The following is a 25,649-nucleotide window of genomic DNA, read 5'->3' as shown; positions in this document are numbered from 1 at the left end:
AGGGTGCAACACCGGGACTTCCCGGGAGGTCACCCATCCCAGTACTACTCCGGCCCAAGCGCGCTTAACTGCGGAGTTCTGATGGGATCCGGTGCACTAACGCTGGTATGATCGCACCCGTTATGAGCTTGTCGCAGTGTGTACTTAGCAAACCGCGACCCACGTGCGAATCCACCCCGGCCACCCACCCCCGTCGAGGTGCACACCCTCCCTCGCGAAGTGCGCCCCGTTCGCCAAGTGTGAGCCCTGCCCGGGTGCGCGCACCTTGCTAGGGCGTCGGGTGTGCACCCGGCCCGGCCTACGTGCGTGCACCTGGACGGGGCGTCGTGTGCGTGCAGTGTCCCGTCTGCAACGCGGTGCCCACACACCACCTCGGGCGCAACGACCTACGCTCACATGTGGGCCGAGTGCACCTTGGTGCATGTTCGGGGCGCCTCGGGTGCACGCTCGATCTTGCCCCGGTGCACCAAGGCGCTCGGTTTGCCCCGGGTGCGCACTTGGTGCAAGGTGGGCACCCAAAATAGGGATCAAGCACCAAAACACAAGTTTCGGGATGCAAAATGGGACCCAAGGACCACAAATGCGTTCCAAGACCCATGATGGGTCCACGAGAACAAAAATGTGTTCCGAGACTTAATAAACAAATATTGGGTTTTAGGAGAAGAAACATGCTCTGATGCCCAAAACGAGAATCGACCCCGAAAAGGCCACAGGCCAAAAGTGGGATGCGAGACAAAAAAAAATGGGACCCGAGGACCAAAATTGGGTTCCCAGGTCGAAGACAGGGCAACCGGACAAGAAACGACCTCTAAGGCTCGAAATGAGTCCCGACGACTAAAACTTGACAAGAAGCACCCATCAGGCACCCAACTCGACACCCATGGGATGCCGACCCACCCGGGCTTCCACCTAGCACACCTTGGCACCCACCCACCCTCGCACCCAACCTCGCACCCAACTTAGCACCTTTGAACCCACATTGGCACTCACCCTGACCCTGGCACCTTGGAACCCACATTGGCACTCACCTTGACCCTGGCACCCACCTTTGCACTCACCTTGGGACCCACCCTGGCTCCCACCTCGGCACCCACCCAGACACCCACCTTGGTTCCTTGGCACCCACCTTGGATCCTTGGCACCCACCCCGACACCCACCTTGGCACGCAACTTGGCTACTTGCCACCCACCTTGGCTCCTTGACGCCCACCCCGACAACCACCCCGTGACCTACCCTGGCTAGGGTTGGTGCACACCCACCCTGGTGCCCACCTTGGCACCCACCCCATGACCCACCTTGGCACGCACCTTAGTACCCACCCCGTTACCCACCCTAGGACCCACCCCGTGACCCACCTTGGCCAGGGTGGGTGCCTTGGTGCGCACAACTTGCCTGGGCTGCACACCAGGGCGGGCTCAAGATGGCACCCGCGTTCCGTTTTTTTCACTATCTTTCAAAACGGAAATTTTAAAATCTCGTTTTTTTTTTTTTTTTGCCTTTTCTGGAAATTAGTGAAGGCAGCGCATCAAAGGTGCGCAATGCTGGTGCGAACCCGGGAGCGCTCCGATGTGTGCTCCAAGGTGCGGCGTGCACGAAGTCCGAGCCCGGCTTGCCCCGGGTGCGCACCTCGCGTGCACCTTCGCCGGGGTGAGCACCTTGGCTGGGTTGCGCGCCCTGGTGCGCACCAAGGAGCGCTCTGAAGTGTGCTCCAAGGTGCGGCGTGCACGAAGTCGGAGCTCGGTTTGCCCCGGGTGTGCACCTCGGGTGCGCACCTCGCGTGCACCTTCGCTGCGGTGGGCACCTTGGCTGGGTTGCGCGCCTTGGTGGGCACCATGCAGTGCACGAAGTCGGAGCCCGGTTTGCCCCGGGCGCGCACCTCCGCCAGGGTGGGCACCTTGGTGCGCACAACTTGCCTGGGCTGCGCACCAGGAAGGGCTCAAGATGGCACCCGCGTTCCGTTTTTTTCACTATCTTTCAGAACGGAAATTTTAAAATATCGTTTTTTTTTGCCTTTTCTGGAAATTAGTGAAGGCAGCGCATCAAAGGTGCGCAACGCTGGTGCGAACCTGGGAGCGCTCCGATGTGTGCTCCAAGGTGCGGCGTGCACGAAGTCGGAGCCCGGTTTGCCCCGGGTGCGCCCTGGTGGGCACCATGGTGCGCACCAAGGAGCGCTCCGAAGTGTGCTCCAAGGTGCGGCCTGCACGAAGTCGGAGCCCGGTTTGCCCCGGGCGTGCACCGCGGGTGGGCACCTTGGTGCGCATGCCTTGCCTGGGCTGCGCACCAGGGCGGGCTCAAGATGGCACCCGCGTTCCGTTTTTTTCACTATCTTTCAAAACGGAAATTTTAAAATCTCATTTTTTTTTGCCTTTTCTGGAAATTAGTGAAGGCAGCGCATCAAAGGTGCGCACCTCGCTGCCCACCACGGTGCGCAACGCCGGTGGGCACCCGGGAGTGCTTCGAAGTGTGCTCCAAGGTGCTGCGTGCACGTTGTCGGAGCCCGGTTTGCCCCGGGTGCGCACCTCGCGTGCACCTTCGTCGGGGTGGGCACCTTGGCTGGGTTTGCCCCGGCTGCGCTCCGAAGCGGGGTTATTGGAGCGCCGCCTCTTTTTTTGTCGGAGCGTTTGGTGGGGTTTCTCGCATTGGCTCTTCCCAGGCCCGGTTGCCACCCTGGCGCGCACGAAGTCGGAAGTAGGGTTAATTGCCCGGGTGCGCACCTTTGCCAGGGTGGGCACCTTACCTGGGCTGTGCACCAGGGCGGGCTCAAGATGGCACCCGCGTTCCGTTTTTTTCACTATCTTTCAAAACGAAAATTTTAAAATCTCCTCTTTTTTTTGCCTTTTCTGGAAATTAGTGAAGGCAGCGCATCAAAGGTGCGCACCTCGCTGCCCACCTTGGTGTGCTCTGAGGTGCGCACCCGGGAGCGCTACGAAGTGTGCTCCAAGGTGCGGCGTGCACGTTGTCGGAGCCCGGTTTGCCCCGGGTGCGCACCTCGCCTGCACCTTGGCTGGGGTGGGCACCCTGGCTGGGTTTGCCCAGGGTGCGCTCCGAAGCGGGGTTACTGGAGCGCCCCCTCTTTTTTTGTCAGAGCGTTTGGTGGGGTTTCTCGCATTGGCTCTTCCCAGGCCCGGTTGTTGGGTGCGCTCCCACCCTGGCGCGCGCGAAGTTGGAAGTTGGGTTAATTGCCCGGGCGCGCACCTTCGCCAGGGTGGGCACCTTGGTGCGCACACCTTGGCTGGGCTGCGCACCAGGGCGGGCTCAAGATGGCACCAGCATTCCCTTTTTCTCACTATCTTTCAAAACGGAAATTTTAAAATCTCGTTTTTTTTTGCCTTTTATGGAAATTAGTGAAGGCATCGCATCAAAGGTGCGCACCTCGCTGCCCACCTTGGTGTGCTCCGAGGTGCCCACCACGGTGCGCTCCGAGGTGCCCACCACGGTGCGCAACGCCGGTGCGAACCCGGGAGCGCCCCGATGTGTGCTCCAAGGTGCGGCGTGCACGAAGCCGGACCCCGGTTTGCCCCGGGTGCGCACCTCGCGTGCACCTTGGTGCGCACACCTTGGCTGGGTTGCGCGGCCTGGTGGGCACCATGGTGCGCACCAAGGAGCGCTCCAAAGTGTGCTCCAAGGTGCGGCGTGCACGAAGTCCTAGCCCGGTTTGCCCCGGGTGCGCACCTTCGCCGCGGTGGGCACCATGGCGTGCACGAAGTCGGAGCCCGGTTTGCCCCGGGTGCGCACCTCGCGTGCACCTTCGCCGGGGTGGGCACCTCGGCTGGGTTGCGCGCCCTGGTGCGCACCAAGGAGCGCTCCGAAGTGTGCTCCAAGGTGCGGCGTGCACGAAGTCGGAGCCCGGTTTGCCCCGGGTGCGCACCTTCGCCGCGGTGGGCACCCTGGTGCGCACCATGGCGTGCACGAAGTCGGAGCCCGGTTTGCCCCGGGTGCGCACCTCGCGTGCACCTTCGGCGGGGTTGCGCGCCCTGGTGCGCACCAAGGAGCGCTCCGAAGTGTGCTCCAAGGTGCGGCGTGCACGAAGTCGGAGCCCGGTTTGCCCCGGGTGCGCACCTCGCGTGCACCTTCGGCGGGGTTGCGCGCCCTGGTGGGCACCATGGTGCGCACCAAGGAGCGCTCCGAAGTGTGCTCCAAGGTGCGGCGTGCACGAAGTCGGAGCCCGGTTTGCCCCGGGTGCGCACCTCGCGTGCACCTTCGCCGCGGTGGGCACCATGGCGTGCACGAAGTCGGAGCCCGGTTTGCCCCGGGTGCGCACCTCGCGTGCACCTTCGCCGGGGTGGGCACCTCGGCTGGGTTGCGCGCCCTGGTGCGCACCAAGGAGCGCTCCGAAGTGTGCTCCAAGGTGCGGCGTGCACGAAGTCGGAGCCCGGTTTGCCCCGGGTGCGCACCTCGCGTGCACCTTCGCCGCGGTGGGCACCATGGCGTGCACGAAGTCGGAGCCCGGTTTGCCCCGGGTGCGCACCCCGCGTGCACCTTCGCCGGGGTGGGCACCTCGGCTGGGTTGCGCGCCCTGGTGCGCACCAAGGAGCGCTCCGAAGTGTGCTCCAAGGTGCGGCGTGCACGAAGTCGGAGCCCGGTTTGCCCCGGGTGCGCACCTCGCGTGCACCTTCGCCGCGGTGGGCACCTTGGCTGGGTTGGGCACCATTGAGCGCTCCGAAGTGTGCTCCAAGGTGCGCACCATGGCCCTCCAAGGTGCGCAGCATGGCGTGCACGAAGTCGGAGCCCGGTTTGCCCCGGGTGCGCACCTCGCGTGCACCTTCGCCAGGGTGGGCACCTCGGTGCGCACACCTTCTCAATGTTTTCTTGCCTTTTCTGGAAATTGGTGAAGGCAGCGCATCAAAGGTGCGCACCTCGGTGTGCTCCGAGGTGCGAACCCGAGAGCGCTCCGAGGTGCCCACGAAGTCGAAAGTCGGGTTAATTGCATTGTTTTCCCCGGGTGCGCTCCGAGGTGCGCAACATCGGTGCGCACCAAGGAGGGCTCCGAAGTGTGCTCCAAGGTGCGCACGATTCGGAGCTCGGTTTGCCCGGGGTGCGCACACCTTGGCTGGGTTGCGCACCCTTTGTGCGCTCCAAGGTGCGCACGAAGTCGGAGCTCGGTTTGCCCCGGGTGCGCACCTTCGCCAGGGTGCGCACCTTGATGCGCACGCCTTGGCTGGGCTGCGCACCTTGGTGGGCGCCATGGTGCGCACCTTTCGTGCGCTCCAAGGTGCGCACGAAGTCGGAGCTCGGTTTGCCCCGGGTGCGCACCTTGGTGGGCGCCATGGTGCACTCCGAGGTGCCCAAGATTGGTGCGCACCAAGGAGCGCTCCGAAGTGCGCTCCAAGGTGCGCAGGTGCGCGCGAAGTCGAAAGTTGGGTTAATTGTCCGGTTTGCCTCGGGTGCGCACCTTGCGTGCACCTTCGCCAGGGTGGGCGCCTTGGTGCGCACACCTTGGCTGGGCTGCGCACCCGGGCGCGCACACCTTGGCACCCGCGTTTCCTTCATTTTAAATTTTTTTTTTTTACAATCTCTCAAGTGGGAAATTCTATAATCTCAACTTTTTTTGCCTTTTCAGGAAACTTTTGAATGGAGCGCATCATTGGTGCGCTCCGAAGTGTGCTCCAAGGTGCGCACCTCTGGTGTGCTCCAAAGCTCTCTCCAGCTGCGTGCACCTGCCCCGGCCGCGCACCCGGCCCCGCCCAGCTTCGCTCACCTGTCCCGGGCGTCTGGTGCGGAACCTTAGAGTAAGAAACATCACCGTGCACCTTGGCCAACGTGCGCGACTCGACCGAGCGCGCACTGGCCGAGGTGCACACCGATTTCACCTGGGTGCGCGCGCAGCACCTCGGGCGCACCGGGGTGCGCGCACAACGCCCGGGTTGCACCGTGGCCTGTGTGCTCGGGGCGCCTCGGGTGCGCGCTCGGTGTCGCCCCCGCGCGCGCGGTAGTGCGGGCAGCGCACCCCGGCCCGGCCCGGCCCCGACGAGAACGCAAACGGGCAAAAGGTTTATTCAAATAGCATTGCGACGCCCGGCGAAAAACTAAGAAAGGGTGCAACACCGGGACTTCCCAGGAGGTCACCCATCCCAGTACTACTCCGGCCCAAGCGCGCTTAACTGCGGAGTTCTGATGGGATCCGGTGCACTAACGCTGGTATGATCGCACCCGTTATGAGCTTGTCGCAGTGTGTACTTAGCAAACCGCGACCCACGTGCGAATCCACCCCGGCCACCCACCCCCGTCGAGGTGCACACCCTCCCTCGCGAAGTGCGCCCCGTTCGCCAAGTGTGAGCCCTGCCCGGGTGCGCGCACCTTGCTAGGGCGTCGGGTGTGCACCCGGCCCGGCCTACGTGCGTGCACCTGGACGGGGCGTCGTGTGCGTGCAGTGTCCCGTCTGCAACGCGGTGCCCACACACCACCTCGGGCGCAACGACCTGCGCTCACATGTGGGCCGAGTGCACCTTGGTGCATGTTCGGGGCGCCTCGGGTGCACGCTCGATCTTGCCCCGGTGCACCAAGGCGCTCGGTTTGCCCCGGGTGCGCACTTGGTGCAAGGTGGGCACCCAAAATAGGGATCAAGCACCAAAACACAAGTTTCGGGATGCAAAATGGGACCCAAGGACCACAAATGCGTTCCAAGACCCATGATGGGTCCACGAGAACAAAAATGTGTTCCGAGACTTAATAAACAAATATTGGGTTTTAGGAGAAGAAACATGCTCTGATGCCCAAAACGAGAATCGACCCCGAAAAGGCCACAGGCCAAAAGTGGGATGCGAGACAAAAAAAAATGGGACCCGAGGACCAAAATTGGGTTCCCAGGTCGAAGACAGGGCAACCGGACAAGAAACGACCTCTAAGGCTCGAAATGAGTCCCGACGACTAAAACTTGACAAGAAGCACCCATCAGGCACCCAACTCGACACCCATGGGATGCCGACCCACCCGGGCTTCCACCTAGCACACCTTGGCACCCACCCACCCTCGCACCCAACCTCGCACCCAACTTAGCACCTTTGAACCCACATTGGCACTCACCCTGACCCTGGCACCTTGGAACCCACATTGGCACTCACCTTGACCCTGGCACCCACCTTTGCACTCACCTTGGGACCCACCCTGGCTCCCACCTCGGCACCCACCCAGACACCCACCTTGGTTCCTTGGCACCCACCTTGGATCCTTGGCACCCACCCCGACACCCACCTTGGCACGCAACTTGGCTACTTGCCACCCACCTTGGCTCCTTGACGCCCACCCCGACAACCACCCCGTGACCTACCCTGGCTAGGGTTGGTGCACACCCACCCTGGTGCCCACCTTGGCACCCACCCCATGACCCACCTTGGCACGCACCTTAGTACCCACCCCGTTACCCACCCTAGGACCCACCCCGTGACCCACCTTGGCCAGGGTGGGTGCCTTGGTGCGCACAACTTGCCTGGGCTGCACACCAGGGCGGGCTCAAGATGGCACCCGCGTTCCGTTTTTTTCACTATCTTTCAAAACGGAAATTTTAAAATCTCGTTTTTTTTTTTTTTTTGCCTTTTCTGGAAATTAGTGAAGGCAGCGCATCAAAGGTGCGCAATGCTGGTGCGAACCCGGGAGCGCTCCGATGTGTGCTCCAAGGTGCGGCGTGCACGAAGTCCGAGCCCGGCTTGCCCCGGGTGCGCACCTCGCGTGCACCTTCGCCGGGGTGAGCACCTTGGCTGGGTTGCGCGCCCTGGTGCGCACCAAGGAGCGCTCTGAAGTGTGCTCCAAGGTGCGGCGTGCACGAAGTCGGAGCTCGGTTTGCCCCGGGTGTGCACCTCGGGTGCGCACCTCGCGTGCACCTTCGCTGCGGTGGGCACCTTGGCTGGGTTGCGCGCCTTGGTGGGCACCATGCAGTGCACGAAGTCGGAGCCCGGTTTGCCCCGGGCGCGCACCTCCGCCAGGGTGGGCACCTTGGTGCGCACAACTTGCCTGGGCTGCGCACCAGGAAGGGCTCAAGATGGCACCCGCGTTCCGTTTTTTTCACTATCTTTCAGAACGGAAATTTTAAAATATCGTTTTTTTTTGCCTTTTCTGGAAATTAGTGAAGGCAGCGCATCAAAGGTGCGCAACGCTGGTGCGAACCTGGGAGCGCTCCGATGTGTGCTCCAAGGTGCGGCGTGCACGAAGTCGGAGCCCGGTTTGCCCCGGGTGCGCCCTGGTGGGCACCATGGTGCGCACCAAGGAGCGCTCCGAAGTGTGCTCCAAGGTGCGGCCTGCACGAAGTCGGAGCCCGGTTTGCCCCGGGCGTGCACCGCGGGTGGGCACCTTGGTGCGCATGCCTTGCCTGGGCTGCGCACCAGGGCGGGCTCAAGATGGCACCCGCGTTCCGTTTTTTTCACTATCTTTCAAAACGGAAATTTTAAAATCTCATTTTTTTTTGCCTTTTCTGGAAATTAGTGAAGGCAGCGCATCAAAGGTGCGCACCTCGCTGCCCACCACGGTGCGCAACGCCGGTGGGCACCCGGGAGTGCTTCGAAGTGTGCTCCAAGGTGCTGCGTGCACGTTGTCGGAGCCCGGTTTGCCCCGGGTGCGCACCTCGCGTGCACCTTCGTCGGGGTGGGCACCTTGGCTGGGTTTGCCCCGGCTGCGCTCCGAAGCGGGGTTATTGGAGCGCCGCCTCTTTTTTTGTCGGAGCGTTTGGTGGGGTTTCTCGCATTGGCTCTTCCCAGGCCCGGTTGCCACCCTGGCGCGCACGAAGTCGGAAGTAGGGTTAATTGCCCGGGTGCGCACCTTTGCCAGGGTGGGCACCTTACCTGGGCTGTGCACCAGGGCGGGCTCAAGATGGCACCCGCGTTCCGTTTTTTTCACTATCTTTCAAAACGGAAATTTTAAAATCTCCTCTTTTTTTTGCCTTTTCTGGAAATTAGTGAAGGCAGCGCATCAAAGGTGCGCACCTCGCTGCCCACCTTGGTGTGCTCTGAGGTGCGCACCCGGGAGCGCTACGAAGTGTGCTCCAAGGTGCGGCGTGCACGTTGTCGGAGCCCGGTTTGCCCCGGGTGCGCACCTCGCCTGCACCTTGGCCGGGGTGGGCACCCTGGCTGGGTTTGCCCAGGGTGCGCTCCGAAGCGGGGTTACTGGAGCGCCCCCTCTTTTTTTGTCAGAGCGTTTGGTGGGGTTTCTCGCATTGGCTCTTCCCAGGCCCGGTTGTTGGGTGCGCTCCCACCCTGGCGCGCGCGAAGTTGGAAGTTGGGTTAATTGCCCGGGCGCGCACCTTCGCCAGGGTGGGCACCTTGGTGCGCACACCTTGGCTGGGCTGCGCACCAGGGCGGGCTCAAGATGGCACCAGCATTCCCTTTTTCTCACTATCTTTCAAAACGGAAATTTTAAAATCTCGTTTTTTTTTGCCTTTTATGGAAATTAGTGAAGGCATCGCATCAAAGGTGCGCACCTCGCTGCCCACCTTGGTGTGCTCCGAGGTGCCCACCACGGTGCGCTCCGAGGTGCCCACCACGGTGCGCAACGCCGGTGCGAACCCGGGAGCGCCCCGATGTGTGCTCCAAGGTGCGGCGTGCACGAAGCCGGACCCCGGTTTGCCCCGGGTGCGCACCTCGCGTGCACCTTGGTGCGCACACCTTGGCTGGGTTGCGCGGCCTGGTGGGCACCATGGTGCGCACCAAGGAGCGCTCCGAAGTGTGCTCCAAGGTGCGGCGTGCACGAAGTCCTAGCCCGGTTTGCCCCGGGTGCGCACCTTCGCCGCGGTGGGCACCATGGCGTGCACGAAGTCGGAGCCCGGTTTGCCCCGGGTGCGCACCTCGCGTGCACCTTCGCCGGGGTGGGCACCTCGGCTGGGTTGCGCGCCCTGGTGCGCACCAAGGAGCGCTCCGAAGTGTGCTCCAAGGTGCGGCGTGCACGAAGTCGGAGCCCGGTTTGCCCCGGGTGCGCACCTTCGCCGCGGTGGGCACCCTGGTGCGCACCATGGCGTGCACGAAGTCGGAGCCCGGTTTGCCCCGGGTGCGCACCTCGCGTGCACCTTCGGCGGGGTTGCGCGCCCTGGTGCGCACCAAGGAGCGCTCCGAAGTGTGCTCCAAGGTGCGGCGTGCACGAAGTCGGAGCCCGGTTTGCCCCGGGTGCGCACCTCGCGTGCACCTTCGGCGGGGTTGCGCGCCCTGGTGGGCACCATGGTGCGCACCAAGGAGCGCTCCGAAGTGTGCTCCAAGGTGCGGCGTGCACGAAGTCGGAGCCCGGTTTGCCCCGGGTGCGCACCTCGCGTGCACCTTCGCCGCGGTGGGCACCATGGCGTGCACGAAGTCGGAGCCCGGTTTGCCCCGGGTGCGCACCTCGCGTGCACCTTCGCCGGGGTGGGCACCTCGGCTGGGTTGCGCGCCCTGGTGCGCACCAAGGAGCGCTCCGAAGTGTGCTCCAAGGTGCGGCGTGCACGAAGTCGGAGCCCGGTTTGCCCCGGGTGCGCACCTCGCGTGCACCTTCGCCGCGGTGGGCACCATGGCGTGCACGAAGTCGGAGCCCGGTTTGCCCCGGGTGCGCACCCCGCGTGCACCTTCGCCGAGGTGGGCACCTCGGCTGGGTTGCGCGCCCTGGTGCGCACCAAGGAGCGCTCCGAAGTGTGCTCCAAGGTGCGGCGTGCACGAAGTCGGAGCCCGGTTTGCCCCGGGTGCGCACCTCGCGTGCACCTTCGCCGCGGTGGGCACCTTGGCTGGGTTGGGCACCATTGAGCGCTCTGAAGTGTGCTCCAAGGTGCGCACCATGGCCCTCCAAGGTGCGCAGCATGGCGTGCACGAAGTCGGAGCCCGGTTTGCCCCGGGTGCGCACCTCGCGTGCACCTTCGCCAGGGTGGGCACCTCGGTGCGCACACCTTCTCAATGTTTTCTTGCCTTTTCTGGAAATTGGTGAAGGCAGCGCATCAAAGGTGCGCACCTCGGTGTGCTCCGAGGTGCGAACCCGAGAGCGCTCCGAGGTGCCCACGAAGTCGAAAGTCGGGTTAATTGCATTGTTTTCCCCGGGTGCGCTCCGAGGTGCGCAACATCGGTGCGCACCAAGGAGGGCTCCGAAGTGTGCTCCAAGGTGCGCACGATTCGGAGCTCGGTTTGCCCGGGGTGCGCACACCTTGGCTGGGTTGCGCACCCTTTGTGCGCTCCAAGGTGCGCACGAAGTCGGAGCTCGGTTTGCCCCGGGTGCGCACCTTCGCCAGGGTGCGCACCTTGATGCGCACGCCTTGGCTGGGCTGCGCACCTTGGTGGGCGCCATGGTGCGCACCTTTCGTGCGCTCCAAGGTGCGCACGAAGTCGGAGCTCGGTTTGCCCCGGGTGCGCACCTTGGTGGGCGCCATGGTGCACTCCGAGGTGCCCAAGATTGGTGCGCACCAAGGAGCGCTCCGAAGTGCGCTCCAAGGTGCGCAGGTGCGCGCGAAGTCGAAAGTTGGGTTAATTGTCCGGTTTGCCTCGGGTGCGCACCTTGCGTGCACCTTCGCCAGGGTGGGCGCCTTGGTGCGCACACCTTGGCTGGGCTGCGCACCCGGGCGCGCACACCTTGGCACCCGCGTTTCCTTCATTTTAAATTTTTTTTTTTTACAATCTCTCAAGTGGGAAATTCTATAATCTCAACTTTTTTTGCCTTTTCAGGAAACTTTTGAATGGAGCGCATCATTGGTGCGCTCCGAAGTGTGCTCCAAGGTGCGCACCTCTGGTGTGCTCCAAAGCTCTCTCCAGCTGCGTGCACCTGCCCCGGCCGCGCACCCGGCCCCGCCCAGCTTCGCTCACCTGTCCCGGGCATCTGGTGCGGAACCTTAGAGTAAGAAACATCACCGTGCACCTTGGCCAACGTGCGCGACTCGACCGAGCGCGCACTGGCCGAGGTGCACACCGATTTCACCTGGGTGCGCGCGCAGCACCTCGGGCGCACCGGGGTGCGCGCACAACGCCCGGGTTGCACCGTGGCCTGTGTGCTCGGGGCGCCTCGGGTGCGCGCTCGGTGTCGCCCCCGCGCGCGCGGTAGTGCGGGCAGCGCACCCCGGCCCGGCCCGGCCCCGACGAGAACGCAAACGGGCAAAAGGTTTATTCAAATAGCATTGCGACGCCCGGCGAAAAACTAAGAAAGGGTGCAACACCGGGACTTCCCGGGAGGTCACCCATCCCAGTACTACTCCGGCCCAAGCGCGCTTAACTGCGGAGTTCTGATGGGATCCGGTGCACTAACGCTGGTATGATCGCACCCGTTATGAGCTTGTCGCAGTGTGTACTTAGCAAACCGCGACCCACGTGCGAATCCACCCCGGCCACCCACCCCCGTCGAGGTGCACACCCTCCCTCGCGAAGTGCGCCCCGTTCGCCAAGTGTGAGCCCTGCCCGGGTGCGCGCACCTTGCTAGGGCGTCGGGTGTGCACCCGGCCCGGCCTACGTGCGTGCACCTGGACGGGGCGTCGTGTGCGTGCAGTGTCCCGTCTGCAACGCGGTGCCCACACACCACCTCGGGCGCAACGACCTGCGCTCACATGTGGGCCGAGTGCACCTTGGTGCATGTTCGGGGCGCCTCGGGTGCACGCTCGATCTTGCCCCGGTGCACCAAGGCGCTCGGTTTGCCCCGGGTGCGCACTTGGTGCAAGGTGGGCACCCAAAATAGGGATCAAGCACCAAAACACAAGTTTCGGGATGCAAAATGGGACCCAAGGACCACAAATGCGTTCCAAGACCCATGATGGGTCCACGAGAACAAAAATGTGTTCCGAGACTTAATAAACAAATATTGGGTTTTAGGAGAAGAAACATGCTCTGATGCCCAAAACGAGAATCGACCCCGAAAAGGCCACAGGCCAAAAGTGGGATGCGAGACAAAAAAAAATGGGACCCGAGGACCAAAATTGGGTTCCCAGGTCGAAGACAGGGCAACCGGACAAGAAACGACCTCTAAGGCTCGAAATGAGTCCCGACGACTAAAACTTGACAAGAAGCACCCATCAGGCACCCAACTCGACACCCATGGGATGCCGACCCACCCGGGCTTCCACCTAGCACACCTTGGCACCCACCCACCCTCGCACCCAACCTCGCACCCAACTTAGCACCTTTGAACCCACATTGGCACTCACCCTGACCCTGGCACCTTGGAACCCACATTGGCACTCACCTTGACCCTGGCACCCACCTTTGCACTCACCTTGGGACCCACCCTGGCTCCCACCTCGGCACCCACCCAGACACCCACCTTGGTTCCTTGGCACCCACCTTGGATCCTTGGCACCCACCCCGACACCCACCTTGGCACGCAACTTGGCTACTTGCCACCCACCTTGGCTCCTTGACGCCCACCCCGACAACCACCCCGTGACCTACCCTGGCTAGGGTTGGTGCACACCCACCCTGGTGCCCACCTTGGCACCCACCCCATGACCCACCTTGGCACGCACCTTAGTACCCACCCCGTTACCCACCCTAGGACCCACCCCGTGACCCACCTTGGCCAGGGTGGGTGCCTTGGTGCGCACAACTTGCCTGGGCTGCACACCAGGGCGGGCTCAAGATGGCACCCGCGTTCCGTTTTTTTCACTATCTTTCAAAACGGAAATTTTAAAATCTCGTTTTTTTTTTTTTTTTGCCTTTTCTGGAAATTAGTGAAGGCAGCGCATCAAAGGTGCGCAATGCTGGTGCGAACCCGGGAGCGCTCCGATGTGTGCTCCAAGGTGCGGCGTGCACGAAGTCCGAGCCCGGCTTGCCCCGGGTGCGCACCTCGCGTGCACCTTCGCCGGGGTGAGCACCTTGGCTGGGTTGCGCGCCCTGGTGCGCACCAAGGAGCGCTCTGAAGTGTGCTCCAAGGTGCGGCGTGCACGAAGTCGGAGCTCGGTTTGCCCCGGGTGTGCACCTCGGGTGCGCACCTCGCGTGCACCTTCGCTGCGGTGGGCACCTTGGCTGGGTTGCGCGCCTTGGTGGGCACCATGCAGTGCACGAAGTCGGAGCCCGGTTTGCCCCGGGCGCGCACCTCCGCCAGGGTGGGCACCTTGGTGCGCACAACTTGCCTGGGCTGCGCACCAGGAAGGGCTCAAGATGGCACCCGCGTTCCGTTTTTTTCACTATCTTTCAGAACGGAAATTTTAAAATATCGTTTTTTTTTGCCTTTTCTGGAAATTAGTGAAGGCAGCGCATCAAAGGTGCGCAACGCTGGTGCGAACCTGGGAGCGCTCCGATGTGTGCTCCAAGGTGCGGCGTGCACGAAGTCGGAGCCCGGTTTGCCCCGGGTGCGCCCTGGTGGGCACCATGGTGCGCACCAAGGAGCGCTCCGAAGTGTGCTCCAAGGTGCGGCCTGCACGAAGTCGGAGCCCGGTTTGCCCCGGGCGTGCACCGCGGGTGGGCACCTTGGTGCGCATGCCTTGCCTGGGCTGCGCACCAGGGCGGGCTCAAGATGGCACCCGCGTTCCGTTTTTTTCACTATCTTTCAAAACGGAAATTTTAAAATCTCATTTTTTTTTGCCTTTTCTGGAAATTAGTGAAGGCAGCGCATCAAAGGTGCGCACCTCGCTGCCCACCACGGTGCGCAACGCCGGTGGGCACCCGGGAGTGCTTCGAAGTGTGCTCCAAGGTGCTGCGTGCACGTTGTCGGAGCCCGGTTTGCCCCGGGTGCGCACCTCGCGTGCACCTTCGTCGGGGTGGGCACCTTGGCTGGGTTTGCCCCGGCTGCGCTCCGAAGCGGGGTTATTGGAGCGCCGCCTCTTTTTTTGTCGGAGCGTTTGGTGGGGTTTCTCGCATTGGCTCTTCCCAGGCCCGGTTGCCACCCTGGCGCGCACGAAGTCGGAAGTAGGGTTAATTGCCCGGGTGCGCACCTTTGCCAGGGTGGGCACCTTACCTGGGCTGTGCACCAGGGCGGGCTCAAGATGGCACCCGCGTTCCGTTTTTTTCACTATCTTTCAAAACGGAAATTTTAAAATCTCCTCTTTTTTTTGCCTTTTCTGGAAATTAGTGAAGGCAGCGCATCAAAGGTGCGCACCTCGCTGCCCACCTTGGTGTGCTCTGAGGTGCGCACCCGGGAGCGCTACGAAGTGTGCTCCAAGGTGCGGCGTGCACGTTGTCGGAGCCCGGTTTGCCCCGGGTGCGCACCTCGCCTGCACCTTGGCCGGGGTGGGCACCCTCGCTGGGTTTGCCCAGGGTGCGCTCCGAAGCGGGGTTACTGGAGCGCCCCCTCTTTTTTTGTCAGAGCGTTTGGTGGGGTTTCTCGCATTGGCTCTTCCCAGGCCCGGTTGTTGGGTGCGCTCCCACCCTGGCGCGCGCGAAGTTGGAAGTTGGGTTAATTGCCCGGGCGCGCACCTTCGCCAGGGTGGGCACCTTGGTGCGCACACCTTGGCTGGGCTGCGCACCAGGGCGGGCTCAAGATGGCACCAGCATTCCCTTTTTCTCACTATCTTTCAAAACGGAAATTTTAAAATCTCGTTTTTTTTTGCCTTTTATGGAAATTAGTGAAGGCATCGCATCAAAGGTGCGCACCTCGCTGCCCACCTTGGTGTGCTCCGAGGTGCCCACCACGGTGCGCTCCGAGGTGCCCACCACGGTGCGCAACGCCGGTGCGAACCCGGGAGCGCCCCGATGTGTGCTCCAAGGTGCGGCGTGCACGAAGCCGGACCCCGGTTTGCCCCGGGTGCGCACCTCGCGTGCACCTTGGTGCGCACACCTTGGCTGGGTTGCGCGGCCTGGTGGGCACCATGGTGCGCACCAAGGAGCGCTCCGAAGTGTGCTCCAAGGTGCGGCGTGCACGAAGTCCTAGCCCGGTTTGCCCCGGGTGCGCACCTTCGCCGCGGTGGGCACCATGGCGTGCACGAAGTCGGAGCCCGGTTTGCCCCGGGTGCGCACCTCGCGTGCACCTTCGCCGGGGTGGGCACCTCGGCTGGGTTGCGCGCCCTGGTGCGCACCAAGGAGCGCTCCGAAGTGTGCTCCAAGGTGCGGCGTGCACGAAGTCGGAGCCCGGTTTGCCCCGGGTGCGCACCTTCGCCGCGGTGGGCACCCTGGTGCGCACCATGGCGTGCACGAAGTCGGAGCCCGGTTTGCCCCGGGTGCGCACCTCGCGTGCACCTTCGGCGGGGTTGCGCGCCCTGGTGCGCACCAAGGAGCGCTCCGAAGTGTGCTCCAAGGTGCGGCGTGCACGAAGTCGGAGCCCGGTTTGCCCCGGGTGCGCACCTCGCGTGCACCTTCGGCGGGGTTGCGCGCCCTGGTGGGCACCATGGTGCGCACCAAGGAGCGCTCCGAAGTGTGCTCCAAGGTGCGGCGTGCACGAAGTCGGAGCCCGGTTTGCCCCGGGTGCGCACCTCGCGTGCACCTTCGCCGCGGTGGGCACCATGGCGTGCACGAAGTCGGAGCCCGGTTTGCCCCGGGTGCGCACCTCGCGTGCACCTTCGCCGGGGTGGGCACCTCGGCTGGGTTGCGCGCCCTGGTGCGCACCAAGGAGCGCTCCGAAGTGTGCTCCAAGGTGCGGCGTGCACGAAGTCGGAGCCCGGTTTGCCCCGGGTGCGCACCTCGCGTGCACCTTCGCCGCGGTGGGCACCATGGCGTGCACGAAGTCGGAGCCCGGTTTGCCCCGGGTGCGCACCCCGCGTGCACCTTCGCCGGGGTGGGCACCTCGGCTGGGTTGCGCGCCCTGGTGCGCACCAAGGAGCGCTCCGAAGTGTGCTCCAAGGTGCGGCGTGCACGAAGTCGGAGCCCGGTTTGCCCCGGGTGCGCACCTCGCGTGCACCTTCGCCGCGGTGGGCACCTTGGCTGGGTTGGGCACCATTGAGCGCTCCGAAGTGTGCTCCAAGGTGCGCACCATGGCCCTCCAAGGTGCGCAGCATGGCGTGCACGAAGTCGGAGCCCGGTTTGCCCCGGGTGCGCACCTCGCGTGCACCTTCGCCAGGGTGGGCACCTCGGTGCGCACACCTTCTCAATGTTTTCTTGCCTTTTCTGGAAATTGGTGAAGGCAGCGCATCAAAGGTGCGCACCTCGGTGTGCTCCGAGGTGCGAACCCGAGAGCGCTCCGAGGTGCCCACGAAGTCGAAAGTCGGGTTAATTGCATTGTTTTCCCCGGGTGCGCTCCGAGGTGCGCAACATCGGTGCGCACCAAGGAGGGCTCCGAAGTGTGCTCCAAGGTGCGCACGATTCGGAGCTCGGTTTGCCCGGGGTGCGCACACCTTGGCTGGGTTGCGCACCCTTTGTGCGCTCCAAGGTGCGCACGAAGTCGGAGCTCGGTTTGCCCCGGGTGCGCACCTTCGCCAGGGTGCGCACCTTGATGCGCACGCCTTGGCTGGGCTGCGCACCTTGGTGGGCGCCATGGTGCGCACCTTTCGTGCGCTCCAAGGTGCGCACGAAGTCGGAGCTCGGTTTGCCCCGGGTGCGCACCTTGGTGGGCGCCATGGTGCACTCCGAGGTGCCCAAGATTGGTGCGCACCAAGGAGCGCTCCGAAGTGCGCTCCAAGGTGCGCAGGTGCGCGCGAAGTCGAAAGTTGGGTTAATTGTCCGGTTTGCCTCGGGTGCGCACCTTGCGTGCACCTTCGCCAGGGTGGGCGCCTTGGTGCGCACACCTTGGCTGGGCTGCGCACCCGGGCGCGCACACCTTGGCACCCGCGTTTCCTTCATTTTAAATTTTTTTTTTTTACAATCTCTCAAGTGGGAAATTCTATAATCTCAACTTTTTTTGCCTTTTCAGGAAACTTTTGAATGGAGCGCATCATTGGTGCGCTCCGAAGTGTGCTCCAAGGTGCGCACCTCTGGTGTGCTCCAAAGCTCTCTCCAGCTGCGTGCACCTGCCCCGGCCGCGCACCCGGCCCCGCCCAGCTTCGCTCACCTGTCCCGGGCGTCTGGTGCGGAACCTTAGAGTAAGAAACATCACCGTGCACCTTGGCCAACGTGCGCGACTCGACCGAGCGCGCACTGGCCGAGGTGCACACCGATTTCACCTGGGTGCGCGCGCAGCACCTCGGGCGCACCGGGGTGCGCGCACAACGCCCGGGTTGCACCGTGGCCTGTGTGCTCGGGGCGCCTCGGGTGCGCGCTCGGTGTCGCCCCCCGCGCGCGCGGTAGTGCGGGCAGCGCACCCCGGCCCGGCCCGGCCCCGACGAGAACGCAAACGGGCAAAAGGTTTATTCAAATAGCATTGCGACGCCCGGCGAAAAACTAAAAAAGGGTGCAACACCGGGACTTCCCGGGAGGTCACCCATCCCAGTACTACTCCGGCCCAAGCGCGCTTAACTGCGGAGTTCTGATGGGATCCGGTGCACTAACGCTGGTATGATCGCACCCGTTATGAGCTTGTCGCAGTGTGTACTTAGCAAACCGCGACCCACGTGCGAATCCACCCCGGCCACCCACCCCCGTCGAGGTGCACACCCTCCCTCGCGAAGTGCGCCCCGTTCGCCAAGTGTGAGCCCTGCCCGGGTGCGCGCACCTTGCTAGGGCGTCGGGTGTGCACCCGGCCCGGCCTACGTGCGTGCACCTGGACGGGGCGTCGTGTGCGTGCAGTGTCCCGTCTGCAACGCGGTGCCCACACACCACCTCGGGCGCAACGACCTGCGCTCACATGTGGGCCGAGTGCACCTTGGTGCATGTTCGGGGCGCCTCGGGTGCACGCTCGATCTTGCCCCGGTGCACCAAGGCGCTCGGTTTGCCCCGGGTGCGCACTTGGTGCAAGGTGGGCACCCAAAATAGGGATCAAGCACCAAAACACAAGTTTCGGGATGCAAAATGGGACCCAAGGACCACAAATGCGTTCCAAGACCCATGATGGGTCCACGAGAACAAAAATGTGTTCCGAGACTTAATAAACAAATATTGGGTTTTAGGAGAAGAAACATGCTCTGATGCCCAAAACGAGAATCGACCCCGAAAAGGCCACAGGCCAAAAGTGGGATGCGAGACAAAAAAAAATGGGACCCGAGGACCAAAATTGGGTTCCCAGGTCGAAGACAGGGCAACCGGACAAGAAACGACCTCTAAGGCTCGAAATGAGTCCCGACGACTAAAACTTGACAAGAAGCACCCATCAGGCACCCAACTCGACACCCATGGGATGCCGACCCACCCGGGCTTCCACCTAGCACACCTTGGCACCCACCCACCCTCGCACCCAACCTCGCACCCAACTTAGCACCTTTGAACCCACATTGGCACTCACCCTGACCCTGGCACCTTGGAACCCACATTGGCACTCACCTTGACCCTGGCACCCACCTTTGCACTCACCTTGGGACCCACCCTGGCTCCCACCTCGGCACCCACCCAGACACCCACCTTGGTTCCTTGGCACCCACCTTGGATCCTTGGCACCCACCCCGACACCCACCTTGGCACGCAACTTGGCTACTTGCCACCCACCTTGGCTCCTTGACGCCCACCCCGACAACCACCCCGTGACCTACCCTGGCTAGGGTTGGTGCACACCCACCCTGGTGCCCACCTTGGCACCCACCCCATGACCCACCTTGGCACGCACCTTAGTACCCACCCCGTTACCCACCCTAGGACCCACCCCGTGACCCACCTTGGCCAGGGTGGGTGCCTTGGTGCGCACAACTTGCCTGGGCTGCACACCAGGGCGGGCTCAAGATGGCACCCGCGTTCCGTTTTTTTCACTATCTTTCAAAACGGAAATTTTAAAATCTCGTTTTTTTTTTTTTTTTGCCTTTTCTGGAAATTAGTGAAGGCAGCGCATCAAAGGTGCGCAATGCTGGTGCGAACCCGGGAGCGCTCCGATGTGTGCTCCAAGGTGCGGCGTGCACGAAGTCCGAGCCCGGCTTGCCCCGGGTGCGCACCTCGCGTGCACCTTCGCCGGGGTGAGCACCTTGGCTGGGTTGCGCGCCCTGGTGCGCACCAAGGAGCGCTCTGAAGTGTGCTCCAAGGTGCGGCGTGCACGAAGTCGGAGCTCGGTTTGCCCCGGGTGTGCACCTCGGGTGCGCACCTCGCGTGCACCTTCGCTGCGGTGGGCACCTTGGCTGGGTTGCGCGCCTTGGTGGGCACCATGCAGTGCACGAAGTCGGAGCCCGGTTTGCCCCGGGCGCGCACCTCCGCCAGGGTGGGCACCTTGGTGCGCACAACTTGCCTGGGCTGCGCACCAGGAAGGGCTCAAGATGGCACCCGCGTTCCGTTTTTTTCACTATCTTTCAGAACGGAAATTTTAAAATATCGTTTTTTTTTGCCTTTTCTGGAAATTAGTGAAGGCAGCGCATCAAAGGTGCGCAACGCTGGTGCGAACCTGGGAGCGCTCCGATGTGTGCTCCAAGGTGCGGCGTGCACGAAGTCGGAGCCCGGTTTGCCCCGGGTGCGCCCTGGTGGGCACCATGGTGCGCACCAAGGAGCGCTCCGAAGTGTGCTCCAAGGTGCGGCCTGCACGAAGTCGGAGCCCGGTTTGCCCCGGGCGTGCACCGCGGGTGGGCACCTTGGTGCGCATGCCTTGCCTGGGCTGCGCACCAGGGCGGGCTCAAGATGGCACCCGCGTTCCGTTTTTTTCACTATCTTTCAAAACGGAAATTTTAAAATCTCATTTTTTTTTGCCTTTTCTGGAAATTAGTGAAGGCAGCGCATCAAAGGTGCGCACCTCGCTGCCCACCACGGTGCGCAACGCCGGTGGGCACCCGGGAGTGCTTCGAAGTGTGCTCCAAGGTGCTGCGTGCACGTTGTCGGAGCCCGGTTTGCCCCGGGTGCGCACCTCGCGTGCACCTTCGTCGGGGTGGGCACCTTGGCTGGGTTTGCCCCGGCTGCGCTCCGAAGCGGGGTTATTGGAGCGCCGCCTCTTTTTTTGTCGGAGCGTTTGGTGGGGTTTCTCGCATTGGCTCTTCCCAGGCCCGGTTGCCACCCTGGCGCGCACGAAGTCGGAAGTAGGGTTAATTGCCCGGGTGCGCACCTTTGCCAGGGTGGGCACCTTACCTGGGCTGTGCACCAGGGCGGGCTCAAGATGGCACCCGCGTTCCGTTTTTTTCACTATCTTTCAAAACGGAAATTTTAAAATCTCCTCTTTTTTTTGCCTTTTCTGGAAATTAGTGAAGGCAGCGCATCAAAGGTGCGCACCTCGCTGCCCACCTTGGTGTGCTCTGAGGTGCGCACCCGGGAGCGCTACGAAGTGTGCTCCAAGGTGCGGCGTGCACGTTGTCGGAGCCCGGTTTGCCCCGGGTGCGCACCTCGCCTGCACCTTGGCCGGGGTGGGCACCCTGGCTGGGTTTGCCCAGGGTGCGCTCCGAAGCGGGGTTACTGGAGCGCCCCCTCTTTTTTTGTCAGAGCGTTTGGTGGGGTTTCTCGCATTGGCTCTTCCCAGGCCCGGTTGTTGGGTGCGCTCCCACCCTGGCGCGCGCGAAGTTGGAAGTTGGGTTAATTGCCCGGGCGCGCACCTTCGCCAGGGTGGGCACCTTGGTGCGCACACCTTGGCTGGGCTGCGCACCAGGGCGGGCTCAAGATGGCACCAGCATTCCCTTTTTCTCACTATCTTTCAAAACGGAAATTTTAAAATCTCGTTTTTTTTTGCCTTTTATGGAAATTAGTGAAGGCATCGCATCAAAGGTGCGCACCTCGCTGCCCACCTTGGTGTGCTCCGAGGTGCCCACCACGGTGCGCTCCGAGGTGCCCACCACGGTGCGCAACGCCGGTGCGAACCCGGGAGCGCCCCGATGTGTGCTCCAAGGTGCGGCGTGCACGAAGTCGGACCCCGGTTTGCCCCGGGTGCGCACCTCGCGTGCACCTTGGTGCGCACACCTTGGCTGGGTTGCGCGGCCTGGTGGGCACCATGGTGCGCACCAAGGAGCGCTCCGAAGTGTGCTCCAAGGTGCGGCGTGCACGAAGTCCTAGCCCGGTTTGCCCCGGGTGCGCACCTTCGCCGCGGTGGGCACCATGGCGTGCACGAAGTCGGAGCCCGGTTTGCCCCGGGTGCGCACCTCGCGTGCACCTTCGCCGGGGTGGGCACCTCGGCTGGGTTGCGCGCCCTGGTGCGCACCAAGGAGCGCTCCGAAGTGTGCTCCAAGGTGCGGCGTGCACGAAGTCGGAGCCCGGTTTGCCCCGGGTGCGCACCTTCGCCGCGGTGGGCACCCTGGTGCGCACCATGGCGTGCACGAAGTCGGAGCCCGGTTTGCCCCGGGTGCGCACCTCGCGTGCACCTTCGGCGGGGTTGCGCGCCCTGGTGCGCACCAAGGAGCGCTCCGAAGTGTGCTCCAAGGTGCGGCGTGCACGAAGTCGGAGCCCGGTTTGCCCCGGGTGCGCACCTCGCGTGCACCTTCGGCGGGGTTGCGCGCCCTGGTGGGCACCATGGTGCGCACCAAGGAGCGCTCCGAAGTGTGCTCCAAGGTGCGGCGTGCACGAAGTCGGAGCCCGGTTTGCCCCGGGTGCGCACCTCGCGTGCACCTTCGCCGCGGTGGGCACCATGGCGTGCACGAAGTCGGAGCCCGGTTTGCCCCGGGTGCGCACCTCGCGTGCACCTTCGCCGGGGTGGGCACCTCGGCTGGGTTGCGCGCCCTGGTGCGCACCAAGGAGCGCTCCGAAGTGTGCTCCAAGGTGCGGCGTGCACGAAGTCGGAGCCCGGTTTGCCCCGGGTGCGCACCTCGCGTGCACCTTCGCCGCGGTGGGCACCATGGCGTGCACGAAGTCGGAGCCCGGTTTGCCTCGGGTGCGCACCCCGCGTGCACCTTCGCCGGGGTGGGCACCTCGGCTGGGTTGCGCGCCCTGGTGCGCACCAAGGAGCGCTCCGAAGTGTGCTCCAAGGTGCGGCGTGCACGAAGTCGGAGCCCGGTTTGCCCCGGGTGCGCACCTCGCGTGCACCTTCGCCGCGGTGGGCACCTTGGCTGGGTTGGGCACCATTGAGCGCTCCGAAGTGTGCTCCAAGGTGCGCACCATGGCCCTCCAAGGTGCGCAGCATGGCGTGCACGAAGTCGGAGCCCGGTTTGCCCCGGGTGCGCACCTCGCGTGCACCTTCGCCAGGGTGGGCACCTCGGTGCGCACACCTTCTCAATGTTTTCTTGCCTTTTCTGGAAATTGGTGAAGGCAGCGCATCAAAGGTGCGCACCTCGGTGTGCTCCGAGGTGCGAACCCGAGAGCGCTCCGAGGTGCCCACGAAGTCGAAAGTCGGGTTAATTGCATTGTTTTCCCCGGGTGCGCTCCGAGGTGCGCAACATCGGTGCGCACCAAGGAGGGCTCCGAAGTGTGCTCCAAGGTGCGCACGATTCGGAGCTCGGTTTGCCCGGGGTGCGCACACCTTGGCTGGGTTGCGCACCCTTTGTGCGCTCCAAGGTGCGCACGAAGTCGGAGCTCGGTTTGCCCCGGGTGCGCACCTTCGCCAGGGTGCGCACCTTGATGCGCACGCCTTGGCTGGGCTGCGCACCTTGGTGGGCGCCATGGTGCGCACCTTTCGTGCGCTCCAAGGTGCGCACGAAGTCGGAGCTCGGTTTGCCCCGGGTGCGCACCTTGGTGGGCGCCATGGTGCACTCCGAGGTGCCCAAGATTGGTGCGCAACAAGGAGCGCTCCGAAGTGCGCTCCAAGGTGCGCAGGTGCGCGCGAAGTCGAAAGTTGGGTTAATTGTCCGGTTTGCCTCGGGTGCGCACCTTGCGTGCACCTTCGCCAGGGTGGGCGCCTTGGTGCGCACACCTTGGCTGGGCTGCGCACCCGGGCGCGCACACCTTGGCACCCGCGTTTCCTTCATTTTAAATTTTTTTTTTTTTACAATCTCTCAAGTGGGAAATTCTATAATCTCAACTTTTTTTGCCTTTTCAGGAAACTTTTGAATGGAGCGCATCATTGGTGCGCTCCGAAGTGTGCTCCAAGGTGCGCACCTCTGGTGTGCTCCAAAGCTCTCTCCAGCTGCGTGCACCTGCCCCGGCCGCGCACCCGGCCCCGCCCAGCTTCGCTCACCTGTCCCGGGCGTCTGGTGCGGAACCTTAGAGTAAGAAACATCACCGTGCACCTTGGCCAACGTGCGCGACTCGACCGAGCGCGCACTGGCCGAGGTGCACACCGATTTCACCTGGGTGCGCGCGCAGCACCTCGGGCGCACCGGGGTGCGCGCACAACGCCCGGGTTGCACCGTGGCCTGTGTGCTCGGGGCGCCTCGGGTGCGCGCTCGGTGTCGCCCCCGCGCGCGCGGTAGTGCGGGCAGCGCACCCCGGCCCGGCCCGGCCCCGACGAGAACGCAAACGGGCAAAAGGTTTATTCAAATAGCATTGCGACGCCCGGCGAAAAACTAAAAAAGGGTGCAACACCGGGACTTCCCGGGAGGTCACCCATCCCAGTACTACTCCGGCCCAAGCGCGCTTAACTGCGGAGTTCTGATGGGATCCGGTGCACTAACGCTGGTATGATCGCACCCGTTATGAGCTTGTCGCAGTGTGTACTTAGCAAACCGCGACCCACGTGCGAATCCACCCCGGCCACCCACCCCCGTCGAGGTGCACACCCTCCCTCGCGAAGTGCGCCCCGTTCGCCAAGTGTGAGCCCTGCCCGGGTGCGCGCACCTTGCTAGGGCGTCGGGTGTGCACCCGGCCCGGCCTACGTGCGTGCACCTGGACGGGGCGTCGTGTGCGTGCAGTGTCCCGTCTGCAACGCGGTGCCCACACACCACCTCGGGCGCAACGACCTGCGCTCACATGTGGGCCGAGTGCACCTTGGTGCATGTTCGGGGCGCCTCGGGTGCACGCTCGATCTTGCCCCGGTGCACCAAGGCGCTCGGTTTGCCCCGGGTGCGCACTTGGTGCAAGGTGGGCACCCAAAATAGGGATCAAGCACCAAAACACAAGTTTCGGGATGCAAAATGGGACCCAAGGACCACAAATGCGTTCCAAGACCCATGATGGGTCCACGAGAACAAAAATGTGTTCCGAGACTTAATAAACAAATATTGGGTTTTAGGAGAAGAAACATGCTCTGATGCCCAAAACGAGAATCGACCCCGAAAAGGCCACAGCCAAAAGTGGGATGCGAGACAAAAAAAAATGGGACCCGAGGACCAAAATTGGGTTCCCAGGTCGAAGACAGGGCAACCGGACAAGAAACGACCTCTAAGGCTCGAAATGAGTCCCGACGACTAAAACTTGACAAGAAGCACCCATCAGGCACCCAACTCGACACCCATGGGATGCCGACCCACCCGGGCTTCCACCTAGCACACCTTGGCACCCACCCACCCTCGCACCCAACCTCGCACCCAACTTAGCACCTTTGAACCCACATTGGCACTCACCCTGACCCTGGCACCTTGGAACCCACATTGGCACTCACCTTGACCCTGGCACCCACCTTTGCACTCACCTTGGGACCCACCCTGGCTCCCACCTCGGCACCCACCCAGACACCCACCTTGGTTCCTTGGCACCCACCTTGGATCCTTGGCACCCACCCCGACACCCACCTTGGCACGCAACTTGGCTACTTGCCACCCACCTTGGCTCCTTGACGCCCACCCCGACAACCACCCCGTGACCTACCCTGGCTAGGGTTGGTGCACACCCACCCTGGTGCCCACCTTGGCACCCACCCCATGACCCACCTTGGCACGCACCTTAGTACCCACCCCGTTACCCACCCTAGGACCCACCCCGTGACCCACCTTGGCCAGGGTGGGTGCACCCACCCTGGTGCCCACCTTGGCACCCACCCATCCTAGCACCCAGCCTGTGACCGGGCTTGGAACCCAACCTTGCACCCGTCTTGGCCAGTGTGGGTGCGCACCCATCCTGGCACCCACGTTGTGACACACCCTTTA

At 63.5% G+C, this 25,649-nt stretch overlaps 5 non-coding genes across 5 annotated transcripts; all 5 read right to left on the bottom strand.

Moving 5' to 3' along the window:
• On the bottom strand, positions 1-119 carry LOC131864302 (5S ribosomal RNA). The gene has a single exon (XR_009363134.1). It is a non-coding gene; the product is annotated as a 5S ribosomal RNA (ribosomal RNA).
• A 5,915-nt stretch (positions 120-6,034) lies between these two features.
• Positions 6,035-6,153, bottom strand: LOC131864274 (5S ribosomal RNA). Its single transcript, XR_009363106.1, has one exon. It is a non-coding gene; the product is annotated as a 5S ribosomal RNA (ribosomal RNA).
• Positions 6,154-12,068: 5,915 nt separating this feature from the next.
• LOC131864291 (5S ribosomal RNA) lies at positions 12,069-12,187 on the bottom strand. The gene has a single exon (XR_009363123.1). It is a non-coding gene; the product is annotated as a 5S ribosomal RNA (ribosomal RNA).
• Positions 12,188-18,103: 5,916 nt separating this feature from the next.
• On the bottom strand, positions 18,104-18,222 carry LOC131864280 (5S ribosomal RNA). The gene has a single exon (XR_009363112.1). It is a non-coding gene; the product is annotated as a 5S ribosomal RNA (ribosomal RNA).
• A 5,916-nt stretch (positions 18,223-24,138) lies between these two features.
• LOC131864353 (5S ribosomal RNA) lies at positions 24,139-24,257 on the bottom strand. The gene has a single exon (XR_009363185.1). It is a non-coding gene; the product is annotated as a 5S ribosomal RNA (ribosomal RNA).
• Between the last annotated feature and the right edge of the window lie 1,392 nt (positions 24,258-25,649).

This window comes from Cryptomeria japonica, unplaced genomic scaffold, assembly GCF_030272615.1.
Source record: "Cryptomeria japonica unplaced genomic scaffold, Sugi_1.0 HiC_scaffold_83, whole genome shotgun sequence".
In the NCBI taxonomy this organism is placed as follows: Eukaryota; Viridiplantae; Streptophyta; class Pinopsida; order Cupressales; family Cupressaceae; genus Cryptomeria; species Cryptomeria japonica.
Note: the sequence above shows the minus strand (reverse complement) of the source record. Positions and strands in the feature narration are given on the sequence as shown.